The sequence below is a fragment of the Ischnura elegans genome, chromosome 10 (assembly GCF_921293095.1).
Source record: "Ischnura elegans chromosome 10, ioIscEleg1.1, whole genome shotgun sequence".
NCBI classification, from domain to species: Eukaryota; Metazoa; Arthropoda; class Insecta; order Odonata; family Coenagrionidae; genus Ischnura; species Ischnura elegans.
In genome coordinates, this window is record NC_060255.1 from 27,163,293 (window position 1) to 27,179,456 (window position 16,164).

Here is a 16,164-nt window from a genome sequence, read left to right on the forward strand (position 1 = left end):
AGGTAAGGTATACATATTGCATGTACATCAGACAGCGCCGCTGCGGTGATATTTGGAATTAAAAAAACAAATGAGTAACTACATGCGGGAAATGCCCCTTCTTCGGAAGGCAGCGCCACTGTGGTACTATTTCGTAACTCCTCATCATTGCTCATTGCCGCTCATTGGGTGGATTGGGTGCATCCAGGGGGAGCTCCGCTCACTGAGCGGAAGGTGAGCGAACCACCGCTCTCCCCCTGGATGCGACCGCTCACCATCCGATCACTAGTGAGCGGCCGCCATATTTGTGAGCGTACTCCGAGTATGATCACCTCGCTCACCGGCCAGTGAGCGGCGGCGCGAGTTCAAAATAGTGCCGAAGAACTGTCGAGTCGAGCAGCCGTATTAATTATACATTGTAACGTATCGAACGCTGGATGACTTATACGTAATGTAGGCATATTAAATGCGATTGGCAGAAGGCCTTTTGTTACGTATTTATTTACTAAATTAGGTGGCCAAAATATTATTCTGCGGTGGAATTTTGTCGTAAGCCAGGTAAAGTTCAGATGTAGCCTTCGCTGAAAAATGGATTTTCGAGTTGAAATGTGTTTTTAATTCTTTATTTATATTTCATACGCTTCAGATAAATTGAAATATATCTATATACGTAAATCGCGGGGTATTACTTGTCCGCTTAGTCAAAAAATAAGGCGTGAGTAATTTTTCTCCCGGGTTAACTAAGTAATTAAGGACCATGGCTTCAACATTGCCTTCAGGCCGTTTTACACGGGGGACGTCATTGCGCAATAGCTGAAGTCTGTATGAAGTTAAAATCAAAATTGCATCGTGTAAAGCGGTGAATTTCTATAACACACGCGAGAATGATCGTACATAAAGCCGATGTCCCACGGTCAAATTTGCGTCCTTTACCTTTATAAATATTGGTCTTCTGGTAGAGAAACATATATTACAGTGATATCAGGGTTAAGAGTACAACCTTTCATGTGACCTTTGACAAAGTGAGTGGCATACATAAAGTAGACAGAACTAGAAATGTTGAATGTTAGAGGCTAAATCTATTATGTCAATAAAAAGTTGGCATCAAGCAAGTTGTTCAGCGATTTTTAAAACCCTTAAAACTACTCGCTGGCGAACGACAAGAAGATATAACAAAAATTTGTTTGTCATCAGCAGGAACATGAACATTAACCCGAGCACATTCAAAGTCCATTCCTCAATTAGAAGCTCATGTGGCACATAGCTCACTTCAAAAGTAATGTCAGATTTGGTTAGTACGATAAAACCAGCATTTTTTTTTAATTTGATCGGTTTACCAGCACTTCCTCAAAACATCCGCCACACTACGTCCCGTAATGCTGAGATATAACTTCATCATTAGTCACCCGATGTTCACAAACAGTTTGTTGTGATAATAACGTCTACTGCTGTCCTTGATCAATTATTAAATCTCATTCAAGAAACTATAAGAGAAGCGGATTTCACGGAATTAGCAAATGTGAAACTATTGCTTTCTAAACATGGGAAAGACGTCCATTTTAGTGCAAAAACCTCTTTTTTCAAGACTTCACTGTCAGGCGCCAGATTCCCAACGAAATATTTGGACGATTGACACAAAAGGCATTTCCAATAAATATCACGCGACTCGCAAAGAACTGTTAGCGATAAATCCTTAAGGCCCGTACATTAAGAGTGATATATATTCGGGACAAAGTCACAAGGTATGAACTTATCACAGGAATTAAAGGATATTTCGCAGCCGCTACACGAAAGTAAACACAAGCGCTGGGCGCCATATTGAATGTTTTGCATTTCAAGTTCCCCACCAAAGCGCTCACTGAGCATTCACCATGGGAGGGATGTGATCGCTCAGTGAGCGCTGACGTCACAGTCCGCTCACTGATCAGGGAGCGATCACTCCCCCTGAATGCACCCATTGCTCTCCCCAGCTCTCCCGGCGCCACGGTTAACTTAACCATAGTGTTGTGCGGTTTCCTCATTTTGTTATTACGTGTTAACGGCTACATTATTTACATTCACTGTTTCAGGTACTGTATTAAGTGACTTTCTGGGGATGATGCAGCTTCTTTAGTCAATAATGACCAAGTTCACGTTCATTTTCTCTTTCCGGCCGCGTGTCTAAAGTTTTGCCGTCGTTGGTTCATTTTCACCTGTTAATCCTTAATTTACGATTAAAATTTACAGTTTTTGTTTTAGAATTGGCGTTTTTAGAATCTTATTTTCATTTGCTGGCAGTTATCGCGAATTTGTCAAAACCGTCACACATGCCGCCATGAAATTCATCCCTTTATTAGCGGCTATTTCTGGTTGAACGCATTATAATTGTTATAATCTCGCATTTTTTACTTACAGATTTCGTTCATTTCTCATTATCCTCACGCGGCCTTCAGTTGGTATCTTCTCCGTTTAGAGGTAAATTCTATACAATTGCGATTAATCATTGGTGTAATGTACGTCAATGAATTGTATTTCTTCTCCTGAATGATGTATTTTATATTAAATTAATTGTAGCTCTCGTAAGTTTTCTTTTACGTCTTATATCCTACTGTCGGACATGTATTTAAGTTTGCATCCCAGATTAATTTGCTAATCATTTCACCTACCCTGCGTATTTCTTTTGTACTTTCATTTTTAATATGCTTGTATTGGACATAAATTTTACGGTAGCGTTCGCTTTCATTTTCATTGCTGTGCAATTTTAATGAACTTCAGTTTGATTCCTTGTGTCATCACTCCTTGACAATTGATTTTTGTTTACAAGAAATTGGTGAGTTTTTCCTTGTCTTTACTTCGCGTCCCATCTCCTAATAATTGTGAGTACGATTCTCGTGTGAGGGTCTGGAGAGAGATGAAATTGTTTCCATTGCATTATGTCAATTCAAATTCATATTGCCATATAACCTCTATAGCCCACTCTATAGATATACCACTGTTAATGTTCTTATGTTGATTCCATTTAATTCAAGGTCAATGAGTTTCGACAGTGGACTTCATATTGTTGATTGCCAAGTTTTCCAGTAATTGCTATTTCCCTGGAATGTGTCGGTAGAATGCTTATGGTGTTGTCAGTATTTCATTATGCTAGGATGTTATGTTTTGCTTGGATGGTTTCTTAATACATCTTCATCTGCCAGGTGATGTGGTGCTCGCTGCAGGGGTTTCATCTGGAGGGTGGTGGAGATCATGGCTAAATTTTGGTACAATAATGTGCTAACTTATATTTCTTTTGGACTAGTTGAAATTTCAGGTTGGAAATGCCACATCGGGTGCTAGTCATCGGGGCTTCCCAGTGGAAATATGCACCCCACTATTCTCACCATTTCCCTGTCATTAAATTCGACATCATTTCCTTGTCTGGGATGAAGGTGAATGAGGTGGCAGGGAGTATGATTGAGGCCACGAGGGAGTTCCGTGATGTTGTTCTACATCTCGGAACAAATAACCTGATTGGGGGTGAGTTGAATTCCAATAAGTGTAAAATCTATCTCAGTTTGCTAATGCTTTACATCACTTGGTGTGTTACTTGACATAATTGTGTTTTACTTTATGCCCATACTCTTGATAGCTACTGATACTCCTCATGCAAAGGTGTTTCTAGATTGTCAAAATAATGTTTCTTAGTATCAAATACCCAATACTTATGAGGATTTATGGAATGATGCAGAGTGAACCTGATGGCCATTCCTGCAGAGTATAAGCGCAACCGTTATACCAATGGATTTGGAGCAATATGTTTTCACAGTTTGTTGATGATAGCTAAAATAAGTTTAGGAATGCATAGGTTATTGATATGTTCCTGTATTATCTTTATCTGAAACAGGGGAAACTCCTCATCAGGTCCTGCATCATATTGAAAGACTGGTAGAAAAAATAAGGCTAGTCAACCCACGGATACGAATTCACATATCAAGTGTTCTATTCCGTGGGTTGAACAGGTTTCTCAAACAGCCCAAGGTGATGATGGAAAAAATACAGGAGATAAATTGTCGTACTCAACATTTAAATGAGTTGCTAAGGAAGTACAGTGGGAGGTAATATTACTTTTACTTCTTGCCATTTTACAGTGGCTTAAAAAAGCAGTGCAACAATGTTATTAAGAAAATACCTCAACAATTTTGCTACCTATAGTATCATCTGGAAGACATGTCTTGGTCTTACGTTTTACATTTATTTTTTTGACTGCATAGATTACTTAGTATCATGAAAAATAAAATTGTCATTAGGCCTAAAATTGTATATTTTTCACTCATTAGGGAGGCTGGCATTTTCTTCTGCAGTAATTGGCCACAATTCCTATTGGCTTCAGATCATCCTGAGGAGGAGTTGCTGTCTAGGGATGGTCTACACCTCACTCCTAAGGGTATTTGCTGCCTGTTGGGTAGTGTAGAAAAGTATGTCTCTGGGGTGATAAAGAAAGAAAAATTAACCTTGAAGCATGCCCCTGAAATTAGCAAACCTCCTACAACTGACCATCCAGTTCCATTACCACCAATCTGGCCGATTCTTATGAATTCTGTCTCCAGTAAAAACCAGCCTCCCCCTACCCAGTGTATTTCTCTTCCTGAATATAGTGTGGTTCAATGGCCACCACTTCAGAATTCTGCTCTCGCCTGTTCTACTGCTGTACCTCCTCTTCCTGTTTGGCCATCCATTAAAATTTCTATGGCCTCTCAGTCAACGTATCTTCGAGGCCAACGGCAGCCTCTTTCAACTCCATCTCTTCCTCTTCTGCCTAAGCCGTCTGATTTAAATTCTCATGTCTCTCCTAAAACTCTTCGAGGCCAACGGCAGCCTCTTTCAACTCCATCTCTTCCTCTTCTGCATAAGCCGTCTGATTTAGATTCTCATGTCTCTCCTAAAACTCTTCGAGGCCAACGGCAGCCTCTTTCAACTCCATCTCTTCTGCCTAAGCCGTCTGATTTAAATTCTCATGTCTCTCCTAAAACTCTTCGAGGCCAACGGCAGCCTCCTTCATCTCTTCCTCTTCTACCTCCTTTGTCCAAGTCCTCTGCCTGTACATCTCCTTTTTCTCCCATTACCGCCACCAAACCGTTTACTCTTCTGCACAGGCCTATCTCCACATATTTTGCAATGTCTTCTTCTCCTATGGTTGATACTACTTCCTCTAAGAATACCAACCACTGTTATAATTCTCTTATGTCAAATCAGATGAATATGGCCACTCCTGAACCACATAACAATTCCCTATATTTCGACCCTTCAGTTTCTCCGCAAAATGTTTTCCCCTCAGAAAATAATTCCTCTGATTCAAGTTTGTTTTCTTGGCAGTTTGTGCGTAAGAGGCATAGTTATAAAGCAGAGAAGCAGGAAGCCCCTTGTAGTCCAATACCACTCTCAAATCGTTTTTCTGTGCTAAATGCGTCAATTCATAAGGTAGATTGCAAAGTTCTACCCTCTTCAGTGATAAATCCATCTCCCCCCAGTTTCTCACCCTCATCCCGGAAGCCATCAATGTTGTCCAAATCACATGCCAGACGTAATTCAAACTTCAATACACTGACATACCAACCTCATATATGTAGGCCTGTCTGGAGACAACGGAGAAAACCTTCTTGTGACTTCTTTTATTCTTCTTCTTCTGCGAGGCACTCAGCACCGACCATGGTTTCAAACGTAAGTGTCATTATCAAGGCGAAAAATTCAGTACACTCTCGGTATGTATACCCAGGCCACGGTAGGAGGTGAGGACACATGGAATTGGTGTGGGGGAGTGGGAGGGGAAACTTTTTGATGAACAAGTGAGTGAAGGACGAAAACATACATCAAGTGGATCGGAGTGAAGGTCAGGGTTTTGACGTCATGGGAATGCTTAACAAAGGTGAGTCCTTACTACTGACCCTGACCTTCACTCCGATCCACTCCAAAAACCCTGACCTTCACTTCGATCCTTCGGGTTTGGTAGGTCATTAATGTAAAACAGAAATAGCTGTGGCCCCAGGATGGAGCCTTTGGGGAACCCCTCTGATAACCTCCAGGTACGAGGACGACCATTTCTTCATTTTTCCACAAGAAATATGTAGTTACATATTACATACTCATTATCATTAATTAATTCTGTTACAATACTTCTTAGTCCATAGCACTGGAGTTAACATGGTCAACAGAGTCAAAAACTTTTCTAAGATATAACAGATGCTAATTATATTTGCATTATCATCTATGCCATCAAGAACAGAGTCAATAAATATGTATACAGCAAGCTCACCAGAAAGTCCTTTTATAGAGCCAAATTGGGACTCCACTTAATTTAACTTCCCTTTTCACATATTGGACATAGGTAAATGTTATTAGAAGCTGAGATGACTGGGTATTGTCCTCTAGGTAGTTGGGGAGCAAGATTTGGATGAAATGTCATTTCAAGGAAGATAAGAAAATGATGTTTGAAATGGTTAGCTATATCATTGGGCTCCCTAGTAGAAAAAAGTGTGTTCATTCAGTGTTCTTTTTATGTTCATTTAATGTTCAAATTGTGTTCCTTCTATGTTCACCGAATGTTCACTTTGTTCTTTTTATGTGTTTTGTGACAGAAAGAACATAAAAAGAACACAAAATGAACACTCGTCTGTGAACATAATTTGAACACAAAATGAACACTTTTTTGAACATCAAAAGAACACAAAATGAACATAAAAAGAACATTTTGTTGAACAACAAAGAAAAAGCTTTCACGGAAGTCCCATCATTACCATGAACACTTTCACATCTTTGCGAATCAGATGTCAGTGTTTGGATAAGTTTCAAATCATTTTATTTTCAGCTTTTTTTTATTAGAAACGAACTTAATAGTAGAAGCCAAATGCTCAGGCCTTATCCCTGTTTAGTATGCAATAAAGTACATATTGAGAGTGTTTTCAGGTGTTCCTTGATTGCATTCTCGGATCGTTCAATGTCCATTTTTTGATGATATGCCTTCATTTTGGGATAATTTTCCCGGTAATTCATTATTTTAAATTTCTAGAAATATTATGGAAAACTGCTAAAAAAATACAGTTTTGTGGATTTCAAGATGGCGAAATTCAAACTCATTTTTGGTAGACAAAGTCTCCAAAATCATCTGTATTACTTGTTTTATGTAAAGCTACTTGTCATGACACATGAACTGCAGTTATCCACAATCACCTCCAAGGAATGAGAATTTTTATACTGGTTTATTTTAAAGAACAACAAAGAAAAATGTTCATTTTGTGTTCAACATAGTGAACATAAAATGAACATATAAAAAATGTTCAATTTGTGTTCACCATGGTGAACATAAAATGAACACATAAAAAAATGTTCATATTGTGTTCACCATGGTGAACATAAAATGAACTCAAAGGGAACACAAAATGAACATAAAGAAAAATGTTCATTTTGTGTTCAACATAGTGAACATAAAATGAACATATAAAAAAATGTTCAATTTGTGTTCACCATGGTGAACATAAAATGAACACATAAAAAAATGTTCATATTGTGTTCACCATGGTGAACATAAAATGAACTCAAAGGGAACACAAAATGAACATAAAGAAAAATGTTCATTTTGTGTTCAACATAGTGAACATAAAATGAACATATAAAAAAATGTTCAATTTGTGTTCACCATGGTGAACATAAAATGAACTCAAAGGGAACACAAAATGAACATAAAGAAAAATGTTCATTTTGTGTTCACTGAGATGAACATCAAAAGAACACACCAAGAAATTGGTGAACATAAAAGAACACTTGAACACTGAATGAACATATAAAGAACACCAAAAGAACACAATTTTTTCTACTAGGGCTAAGACAACTTTCAAATAAGGTCCATTTCAAGAAGGACAGGGTTATTAGAAATTTTTTACTGTGATTAACCGGGGTAGTTGTTGATAAATTCCCATGCTGATTTGGATTATTTTTAGAATAAGATATATGTTTTGCATTAAAATTTATTTTAGCATTAATTATTAATTTTGCTGCAGATTAATGTGCAAAGTACTTTTTACAATCGGAACTTACCATTTACTATATTTGTATTAGTACTATTTACTATTGGAGCTCTGTTGTTTTATCTTATATCATTGGTGTCTCTACATCTTGACCCAATATGAACTTAAATTCCCTTGACATAGAAGAAGTATCTGGGGTTACGCAAGATATGCACTGTTGCATTCTTGATTTGGTTGCTTGCAGAGGAATGCAACCACTGAAAGCAATAAGAACTCACTAACAACAAGATAAATATAATAATAATAACAATGTCGTCTTTATTTCACAGGTGAATTTAGGTCTAGATAGTCCTCTCTTACGATTAACTTGTTTGACAATCACATACATCCATGTCCTGGATGGTGGTCAAATCACCCAGGCGGGATTCATACCCGCGACTTCTAGGTTAGCAGTCGGGGACTTTACCCCGGCGCCACTGAGGCTAGCTATATATAGTCCTCTTTATTCAGAGATGCCTAACATATATCATTAATGAGCATCAAAGTTTTTCTGGTTAAGGTTGGAAAGGATGGATGAAATTGTTAAATATTTTCCTCTTGGTAAAAAATATAGACCAACAATTATTATTTAAAATATGTTAGGGTGAAAACTATTGCTGAGGCTTAAAATATCAGTGAATTCTTTCATTTACCATTGGAATTATTAAAGGGTAGCCAAAATTGAGTTTCATGGAGTAAACTATATATTCAGATTATTTTAATGATGTGGTGATCAATGTAACCAATGCAGGCCATATTAAGTTTCGTGGGCTAGCCAATTTGGGATTTTGAGGGGTAGCCAACATTGACCCTCACCTATTGTACCATGCCACAAGTAAATACCTGTTGTTTTATATATATTATTTTGTTGCCAAGATTCCTGCTTGGATTAATTTTGAATCTTTCAAATCCTTTGTTAAAATGTTTTATATTGGTAGATACAACCAAGAGTCTCTAATTTTGTAACCATGACCTGTTTATTTATTCCTTCCATTTATTCTCCAAATCTTCTGTATGATCCTAGTGTTTTTGTGTAGCACTTGATTTGTTGCCTCTGTGCCATTCTTGAGTTAATCAAGGAATAATCAATTCAGTTTCTGTTTTGTATGGATAATATCAGGTTTTTAAAGATAGTTTTTGCAGCCAATTTATTGTGGATGATATGCCATTCCTATTTGCAATTCACCTGGTATGATATCATGTGTGCTTGATGCCACATTGCCATGGGTTTTTTTATTTGATAATGTCTACTGTTACTTCAACATCTCATTTATTTTTTGTACTACATATTTTGCTTTTCCTTTCATGTAATCACATTTTTCTTTTTTCCATTGTATTGTATAGACCAGTAAGGAAAATAAACAGAAGTAAAACCCAAACTCTTGTTTTTTGTCTCTATACCTTCTGTTTATGCTCAATATGTTTCTAATTAGCAGTCTTGAATGAAATATGGTGACCTGGAGTGCAGCATGTAGTGGACATTAACTGTTGCGGTGAGCACAAATTTTGCAAACCTAAGTAGGAAGGATGGGAAAAAAGTCCATGTGAAGCATTTCTGGTTCCCCCTCCCACCTTGTGAGGTGACCTTGGAGAGGCTCTGAGCGCTGATACGACGCAGGATGCTAGCGGGTAGCTGAGTACCATGCTATCTGGTAGCGCTTGGCTTAAAAAAGGTTTATTAATACCTTATCAAACGAAGAAAACTTTCCGACCTTAGCCAGTTTTAATAGGTTATTATTAAGACATGTTCCCCTGAGCTCTGTGCCTCTTGTATGCATTGGAAACCTCAGACGATGTATAACTCCTATCCTCTCGTGTAGAAACTAGGTCCCTGTGACGTCACGTGGAGTGGCATCGCATGGGCACCAATCTTGCCTTTTTCAAATGAGGATAAAATTTGGCCCTTGCCATTCGTCTAAACCGGTATTTCTAAAACCAAATAATTTGTGTACTATGAATACCCTAATGGTGGGTAACGAATCGCAATCAATGCCTTTCGTTTTCTTCGATGAAGGAAACCACCCTATTGCTGAATAAATTCCATATTCTTCTTAAGCAATGTGAATTAAGCTCACATGAGCAGCAAAAAATACTCCCTAAGTATTTAAGGCTTTCCCAAGTAACATTTTTGGTTGGCCCTCTGTTGGCAGATGGTGGGACACAGCGGTTGGCCCATGGTATGATTTGGCCACCTCGCCAACCGTATCCCAACCAACGATGGGCCAACAGAGCATTACAGTCGGGCCTTCGTATTCCCAACCAGAGGCCAACCCCTCTCCAACGATACACCGTTGGCCCTTTTAAATTCTGCCATCCGTTTCCCAACAAAAGCTATATTTTACTGGCATTTCTCATTTTTATAGAATGAGAGTTAAATTAATTTACCTTCTCACTTGATATGATACCGGTAGATAGAATCTTTACCTTTAACTCCCTATAAATAAAAATGAAATTAAATACATTAACAATCAATGCTATAGGACAAAGTAAGGTTACAGTGGTTAAAAGTGGAAAACAAAAAATCAATATCAGTTCAGAAGGTCCCCAACTTTTATTTTCACAAATTAGGACAAAATTAGGAAAATTTCAACAGCACCTTTCCATATTACAATATGGCACACACAAAAACTGTCCATCTTCTTTGTAGGGTAACAAAACACAATTATATAAAATCTGGGTGGACTGCAATTTGCATCCAGGTACTAATTTTTTTACTACAAATATACCAATGGTACCACTTCTAAGAGGTAATTCAAAGAAATCCTCCTTAATTTCAAACATGTCACACTGCAAGATGTACACCCCTGAGAATTATTTGATTCAATTGCCTTCACAATTCCTATTTTCTGGTCTTCGGTAACGAAATTGTTAAGTTTAGTCCATTTTACTTAATTGGATTAATAAGTGCAAGATTTAGGGATATTAATAGGAATCCCAGAAACACTGATTGAGTATAATAGTTGATGTATTTTCCATAAAATAATAATTGTGCAGTTGTTATTTAGGTTTACTCATACAAATTCAATCTCATTCTCTTCAGAGAGGACTAAATCACTCACTTTGTCCATTGAAACACTGTTTTCATTAAAACTTCCACTTATACTAGATATGCCACAATCTGAAAAAATATACATATCGATCTATCTAAATTAATGATGAAAAGTTTAAAATTCCATGAAACTATCTGTTTAAGGTAACATGATTTTAGGAATGCCAGTTTTGTAAGACTTACCAAATGAGGTCAATGCCTTATTTTTGTTAGAAGCACTCGACTTATTTTATTTAACAGCTATCACAAAGACAAAGCCCTTACAACCAAACAAGTCTTGGTTGTTAGGTTGCTAGGGAAACATGTGAACCGTATCCTGCAACGTATGCAATCGAGGTATACATCGTGCTTATTCACGGCCCATATCGAACTTCCATCGGTTAAGTTTAGACTCGAAACAGACAGATCTTATAAGTCTACAATTTTTCATGTGCCCTCCGGGATATATATACTAACAAGTCGCATTAAAGAAGCCTCCGCTTCTTGGAACCATTTATGTCAAATACCATGCTGAAAACACCAGAAAATTAGCAGAACATTACTTAAAAAAGAGTTTTACCTACATAATTTCCAAAAATTATCTTATAATATATTCTTAAAAAATTAACTTAAAATAATTATTCTGCCTGCACATAGTCGATAGCACTGACTGTCAAAGCAAGCGATTATGCCATCCCTATTTTTTAATGAATAGATGCTACTGATCCGATAACCATTTGATACGATAAATCGATTACAATGGAATTTCACCCATCTCTACGTTGAAGATCTTGTCGGATTTTGTTTGCAGCTCTCATGGCGGAAATTGAGGAAATGGTATGATGTCCCAACGGTGGCCCAATGATAATCTATTTCGTAGGGCCATCGTTGGGGATTTCCGTTGGGCCAACAGCATAAACCGTTTCGTTGGGCCGACGAACAATATTTGCGTTGGGCCAACAGCGGAATTTGGTAGGCATATCCACCCACAATGAGCCAACCGTGACTACGGTTCCCCAACCGAGGCCCAACGGTCAATGTTACTTGGGTTATGAGCATGGGCATACCCAGCAAGGGGCAGCTGCCCCCCCTAGAAGCAAAAATCTCAAAAGTCTTCAAGAAAAATCAGTACTGAATTGAAATTAAGGTGTTCGACAAATTTTCTTTAAAACCACAAAAAATGATATGTATTAGTATAAGATATGTAAGAAAAATAAAACTATTTTTTCAAATGTCAGAACTTGGCTTGCCCCCCCCTTGTTATGATCCTGGGTATGCCCTTGTTTATGAGGAGAAATAGTTATTCAATTTTTCAAGCAGCTAGACATTCAGTGAATAAATTCCAAACATGCAGTCCCAAAACCACCTAAAATATGAACAGATGAGAAATAAAAAATTTTCTCATAGTGTTCTTTATATCTCTAATTTTTACATTGGTCGAAAGAATACATTTCAACTTTTCAAGCACCCAGTGATTGCAGAGTAAATGAAAATTTATCCCAAAACAATCTAAAATAATTGACACGAACAGCAAAATTTTTTTCCACTCAATTTTTATATCTTTGTTTTAAGCAGCATCAGGGGTAGAAATTTCAACAATTAAAGCAGCCAATCAATCAGTGAAAAAAATTCCTAACTCTCCTCAAACAATCTTAAATAGGTACATTAAATACTTGGTAAGGTAAGGACACAGGAGGGAGAGGGCTGAATTATGTACGTAATGTGTAACTTTCACGAAGATTTTCAATGAAACCAAATGGATACTTTTCAGATAAGTTCTATTCATCTCAATAAATACAGGCATAGGCAGAATCATTATGAAGAGTTTGATCCAGCTCAGCATAAACCATAGTGAAAAAATCCTATTTTTCATCTTCCATGGCACTGTGCAGTGAACATTTTTCAAGACTCGTCCAAAGATGATCCCACCCATGAAACATTACCATAAAAAATGTATAGAAATACACATTTTCAGTCTTGTTGAAGGGTGTGCTCAATAGTTTCTTTATGTCTGTCTGCTATGATCCTGTATCGATTGTTCGATACTATCGATTGTATTGGATGATTGTCGATTGTGTGCACGCGCACTTCCGGTGCACGCTAGTGCGTCTCTCTGTGTGTGTTCGCGCCTAATGTGCAATTGAGTTGTATCCGTTTATATCCGAATATATCTTGTTGAACTAACGCTGTGTGAATCTTATTACCACTGCCATAACTCCCTATAACAGGTTATGGGCCCAGGGATCGTGCTGTGTGGCGATAGACGTTAGTGATTCGGTAAATTGGACATAATAGAAAAGGCGAGACCATGGCGGATCAAGATGAGTTGCTGGATTCGGATAGGCAAATGAATCCAATCCTGAGCAAGGATAATTACGAATATTGGAGGACCATGTCGGAGGCGTCGATGATTTTTCTGAACTGCTGGGACGCAATCAACCCGGGGCTGAGTGCAGACGAGTTGAAGAGACCAGAAAATATGCGCAAGGACAACAAGGCTCGCGCATACATTTTCCGGCATGTGCGCCCGGAGTACCTCACAGACATCAGCCATTTGAGGTCAGCCAAGGAGTGTTGGGACACCTTAGAAGAGATTCATAGGAGGGCTACATCCATGGATATAGCTATGTGTCTCCGAGAGCTGGGTAGCATTGAGAAGACAGAGGCGATGGACATCTCAGCGTACACTGGGAGGATACAGGAGCTCTGCGGTAAATTAACCAAAAATGGCATCGTATTCCAAGACCATGTTGTGGCCTCTTTTATATTGGCGGGACTCGTGAAAGATCCACAGTATTCTACGTATGTGAGAATAACAAAGATCAATGAGAGACTGACGTCGAGGGCGGTGAAGTCAGACCTTCTGCTTGAGGAGAGAAGGATTAATGCTGCGGAGTCCTCTGAACATGGCAGTGCGTTGGCAGCGCGGAAGTTCAGCCGGACGAGAGCAGCCAACAACGGAAAGCAGAGAAGCACTGGCGATCAGAAGTGTTACAGGTGTGGTAAGTGGGGCCACATTTCCTACCAGTGTGGTGCGCCAAGGGGAGACAAGTCGGAGGAAAGAAAAGGAAAAGGCGAGGAGTCACGGGAGAGACACGAGAAAGGAGGGGACAAGCCGAAGTTTAAAGGACTCATATCTGCGTTTGCTTTGGCTTGCTCCCAAAGAAAGTGTGTTAGTTACCTAGATTCATGTGCTTCGAACCACATGACGCCAGACCGTCACCGCTTCTTCGATTTCCAACCTGCCACCGGAGAAGTAAAGACTGGAAAGGGACGTCTGGCCGTGAAGGGGAAGGGAACTATTGTCATCAAGTTAGCAAACTCTTGTGGGGGCTGGAGCTTGTCACTATCAAATGCTCTGTGGGTACCTGAGTTGGACGTGAATCTTGTGTCTGTCAGTCAGCTGGCGAAGAAAGGTGTACAGACCGTGTTCAGATTAAATGAAGCGATTGGAGAGCATGATGACGGTGATGTGTTGTTCAATGCCTTAGTGGAGAATGATGTGTATTATTTAGAGACTGAGCCAGATGAGAACTACGTCGCAAACGTTTCTGTCAACGATGAGTGCAATGGTGGCACAGAAATTGAAGTATTTCAGGCCAAAGCTTTCAAGAGTACGTTGTGGCACGAGAGATTAGGACATCGCCATGAAGGTGCTATGAACAGAATCCCAGGTCTTGATCTCAAGAAAGAGGATTCCAAAAGGGACGATGAGTTATGTGAAGTCTGTGTGAAGGATAAAATGACTAAGTTGCCATTTCCGAAAGTTGCTCATCACAATTGTGAACGCCCTTTAGAAATTGTCCACAGTGACGTAAGTGGCAGGGCACAGTGTCAATCGTTGGGGGGAAGTCATTATTTTGTGACTTTCATTGATGATTTCTCTCGATTCACAAATTTCAGGATAATCAAGAAAAAAAAGTGAAGTATTTAAATGCTTTAGAGAATACCAGAGAGAGGTTGAGGCTCAGCATCAGGTGAAAATAAGTGCTTTTCAATCAGACAATGGTGGCGAATACACAAGTGTTGAGTTTGAGAATTATTTGAAGGCTGAGGGTATTCTGCATCGGAAAAGTGTGCCTAGAAACCCCGAGCAAAATGGTGTGTCTGAACGTGCCAATAGAACACTAGTGGAAATGGCAAGGTGTTTGCTTATTCAAGCAGGGCTTCCTGTTTTCTTGTGGGCTGAAGCAATAAGTTCAGCATGTCATATCAGAAATTTGTGTCCATCGTCTGCAATTGAGAACAAAATTCCCTTGTAATTATGGAAAGGAGAGAAGGCTGACATCCAAGGGGAGCTTTCTAGATTGCGGGTGTTTGGTTGTAAGGTCTGGTATCTGGTGAGCCCAACTGGAAATAAGTTTGGCAGTAGGGCAGATGAAGGTATTTTTGTGGGATATGATAGAGAAGTGAAGGGGTACAGAATCTATTTGCCAAAAGTAGGAGTGTCATTATATCATGTCATGTACGTTTTGAGGAGAGGGTGTTCCCGTGTAAAGAGGTGTGTGAAATCACTCACATTCCAAGGAGATGTAATGATTGGATATGGCATGTGGATGATGAAGGGACCTTTGACCCGGATGAGCCTGAAGTCCAGAGTGATGGTGAGTATGAGGAAGGAGACGGTGATTTTTTCTTGGAGAACTTGATGAATGGAGATGAAAATCATGAGGGGGTACTTGACGATGGGGTTAACTTGGGAGTTGAAAATGTACTTGCCCCTAGGAGGTCTTCCAGACTTCGAAAAGAAAAGACTCATTCTTGTTGTGGGAACATTGCAATGATTTGTAGGGCTCAAGATCTGTGTGTGTCCATTTCTGTAAATGATGCCTTAAGGGGAAATGAATCTGGAAAATGGAGATTAGCTATGGAGGCTGAATTAGAGAACCTTTACAAAAAGGATGTCTGGGACATTGTCAAGAGACCGTTAAATACAAATGTGATCGATTGTAAGTGGGTTCTAAGTATTAAAAGGGACTCAAACAGACCTAAGGCTAGACTTGTAGCAAGGGGATTCTGGCAGAGACCTGGGGTGGACTTCACTGAAACCTTCAGTCCAATTGTAAAACGCAGAACATTGAGGATTTTACTTGCTCTCTGTGCTGAGAATGAATGGTGTTATGAACACATTGATGTTGAGTG